The sequence below is a fragment of the Gymnogyps californianus genome, chromosome 4 (assembly GCF_018139145.2).
Source record: "Gymnogyps californianus isolate 813 chromosome 4, ASM1813914v2, whole genome shotgun sequence".
Taxonomy (NCBI): Eukaryota; Metazoa; Chordata; class Aves; order Accipitriformes; family Cathartidae; genus Gymnogyps; species Gymnogyps californianus.
Window position 1 is genome coordinate 31,664,744 of NC_059474.1, and position 4,114 is coordinate 31,668,857.

Consider the following 4,114-nt stretch of genomic DNA (forward strand, 5'->3'; position numbering starts at 1 on the left):
TTGCAATACATCTTCAGAGAGAACATCTTTAAGGATTTGCTAAAAGTGCTTTGTATTTTGGTATAGCACATCCATAATTCATTTAATTTAGTCAGGTTTCTGGAAGTGAGTCAGATGATGATTCAATTATTTTCAGCACAAACAGCCTCTGAAGTGTCATCGTTGGTATTATCAACAGAAGTGCTCATAAACTGATGCCACTGTTTTCCCACATCTCTTGGAAGTGATATGGCAGTTTGAAACTGTAACACCTTCAACCATGGCTATGACTGTCGCCCAGCTCTCTGACATACCATGAATCTATCGAAAGCCGTTCCTGATATCAACCTACCTTTTAATTGAGGGGAGGGCTTTCTGAAGCACAGTCTGTAGGTGTGGATTGTGAGGATGTTATTGTATAAAGGCTTCTGAGGAAAACTTCAGAGATGGGAATGGTGGTAGCAGTGAAGGAAACTCAATTATTCATACTGTATTATGACTTAAAAGAAATTCAGTCTTTCCGAAAGTAGAACATGAGGAGAGTGAAAAAAGAGGTGGAAAAAGGACCTTTGTGATATAATCTGTCAAACTCACAGCTGGGAAGATTTGAAAGGATTGTGGGCTCCAAGTGAGTAAAATAAGAGACCTTTCAGAAAGTTCAAGTAGCCTGGAAATCACCTTAAATGCTATTTAAACTCACCTGTAAAAGAAACTAGGTTACTACACTGTGTGAATATGTTTTTTCCAATGTACTTAGCCTACATAGACATTTAAGCAAAATTCTTAAAACATTTTTAGCGGTTATTGGACATGTGGCTAGCAAAATTGATCAGTCACTCAGTTCTGAAATATCCAGTATATCCACAAAGCGTTTTGAGGGGATACAGTAGAGAGAAGTTTTGGGTTAATTCACTGCGGGGTTTCTTGTGAATGTTTCATGTGTTGACAATTTGGAGTATGTTTGTTTTGGTAGAAAGTTAATAAGAAAACAAAAACGGACAAAGCTTTCAAATACGTTTGGCCTCAGCTCTATGAAACAAAAATGTGTGATGCCATGTAATGAGGAAGTGCCTAAAATGAAAGCAGTTGGCGTATGGGAGAACATGAGAGAGAGATGCTGTACGTGCTTAGCGTGGTCCTAACCTGCCATCGGTACCATTGTGGGCACTTGTCAAAGATAGGGTTGGACTTTCAGTGGTGATGTACTTACAATTGCAGGTCACATGAAGCTCCCAGGCTGTTTCATGTGACCCGGTGTCCCAAAGGAAGCTCTGTAGCAGGACAGGGAAGATCTTCATCCGTAGCCATGTCCTAGGCAGTCCACCAGCACTGACCTCAGCAGTTCTCTTTTCCATTTCAGGGACTCAGACTGTCAGGCAGTTCCTACTGCCGGAGCATCCCTGCTGCTGGTCAGCTGAAGTTTTGGGATTTGAACTGCTAGCAAACCCTGTTCAGTTCAAAAGCTGCAGGTTGGCTGTTCCTGACTTAAATATTAACAGATTCATTAGTAAGGTCAAGAAAGACTTGCAGACAAGTCACTGAACTCTTTGGTGCCTGAATTACAACCCTTGCCTACTAATTAGTTGTGATAAACGTGCGCTGCCTAATTTTAAGTATGAGAATGCCAACCCACTGGACAGTAAAAGGGGAGAATGGTATCATATGCATGGTGAATAGCTGTGGGACAAAGCCACAAGTATCTGAGCCACAGTATTGCTGGAAAAAATCTTTGAGAGAGGATCCTCTCTGGAGCACAATATGATCTGGATTATGCATCCTCAGCAGATCTCTCAGCTCAAAGGTAAATAGTAAATGATAAATTCCCACTGGCCTTGCGTTCTGCACCTGCAGTAGTTTCACATATTGAACCATGCAAATGCAGGAGGGGTTGGCATGGGCTGGTTTGTCAAATTTTGCATGTTCCCCTCAGTTTTAGTTGTGAATACAGACTTTTTTCCCCTTTGTTGAATGCAATGCTGGAGCTTTCAGTTCAAACAGACCTACATGGTTATATGAAAAAAGCCAACTTTCACTCAGCTTCATGTCAAACCACTCATTTTGCAAGCCAGGCCTGCTAGGAATTTGTCTCTGTTTAAGGGGCATTTCTCAAACTGTGGTTCATGGGCTGATTCCTGGACGGCCAAGGAAGTGCCACGCAGTTTTACCACAGCTCTGTGTACAGGCTGAGTCATGACAATTCAGTATAGAAACTTTTTTAGAAGAGGGTTTAAAAATATACTTTTATGGTTTCTCTAATGAAAGGTTTCTATAAGAAGGTGTATTACCTTTAGCAGCCAAAGGCAATCAAGTTGTGGTTTTTAGTAAAAAAAAAATAATCTAAAATAGAATATAGCATCAGTTAAACGTTCCTCCTCTTTGATGGCTAAAAATTCTGTGAAATATTGACCAGCTCTTTGCTTGATTTTGTGCTGATTTGTTTCAAATGAAGCATGTTGTTCAAACATTAATTGTGGATAAAAAATAGTTTTTCAGTTAGTCTGTGATTGCATGGAGGATGAAATGATATAGAGAGCTCTGTGTGTTCTCCCCAAAAGCTTGGACTGATTATTTTGTGAGTGCAAACGTATTTTATATATAAACTAGAGAGAGGGAGAGGTTGTGGGGGGCTTTTTTCCTCTTATTTTCAGGTTACCTGTAAGAAATTTTGTTATAAAAGTCAAGAATACCCTGTCATTTAATCAGTTATAAAAGGTTAATGTAACCCTATATAACATTCTTCCTTGCTAAGAAAAGATTATTGTTTTTACTTTAAAAGATTCTGTTCATACCCCAGGAAAAAATGAGATGAAAATGTAATAAATGCATTCCAAACATTTTTTTTCCTAAGTATGAACAGAAATATCTTGAGCACTTTATAAACAATTAGCACATTTTAAAAGGGAGAAAAAGATAATATACTAATTTTCTTAAATATGTGAGGCTTTAATTTTTCTTGTTGTTTTCCTTACCCCTCTCTCTGGAAGTATCATCTTCCTTGCTTTTGCTGAAGTATTTGTTTATAGTGTTTTTATCACAGGTATAAGGTTGTGTTGGTTAGATTGGTATAAAAAGTATCTATTTTTTTTCTCCAGATTGTTTGTTTACTGAAGCTATAAATGGGTTCCATAGAGTATCCAATAGGTTATTAAAAGGAGAGATTTAAGACCTCTCAGTTTTCTTCTACTGTGGCTTTTATCATGTTTGTATTTACTGGCTTTCCACTCACCATGAAATATTCTAGGCGAGACAAAACATGACTTTCAAACTCAAACATTTTTCCCCCAGAATGCCCCCCAAACCCCAAAGTAACAACCCACAACCCTTTTTTTTTAATTCTCAGTTTTCTTGATGAGCCTTTAAAATTTGCAGTAAATTAAACCACTTTTTGTTTAATTCCTTTGCCCGTGGATTTAGAGCAGAGCCAGATAACTAGGTCGTTCGTGACGCACTCTCCTCCTTGGTGTTGGTATCTAGTTTAACAGTAACACACAGGCATCTCTCGCTCTTTGTTGCTAATCAAACCCACGCGGGTTGGTGTAATAAGCTTCTTATCAGTTTGGGGGTTTGATGACAACATTTTATTGTCAGTGTGATCATACTCGTGGTGATAGGAACAGCTAAGTAATCAGCTAAACAAGGTCGCTCTTTAGAAGTAGGTTACTAGAGTGTATTATCTCTTTTTGTGTTACAGAGCTACCTTTGCTTGGGACCGGCTGTCTTTCTTTGACTAAGAATGCCAGCAGGTCCCAAGCATTGGGACTAAGCCCAAATGCAGGCTTTCTTAAATATGCAGTCTGGTAATGTATGCATCATCATCTTCTACTCTGTATCCTAAAAGTAACATTTAGATTTGAGACTTCTAAGGAAAATTGATTGAACTTCTCAACACGCCTATTAAAAACACCCCACTCTATGTTCTTCCACAGAGGAAAACTGTGTGTGAAGGAATCATGTACCTCCATTAAACTTTTGATAACAGAACATGTTTGGATACCTCTCTTCTGAGAATGTTCAAAGCTTTTATGCAGAAGGCAAGAGGGAGGGAAAATCTATACAGCAGGGCAGCTACGATATGAAGGGTCACTCTCATAAATTAGTTGCTGTGCTTATTTACTTTTTACCTGTTTTTTCCAGG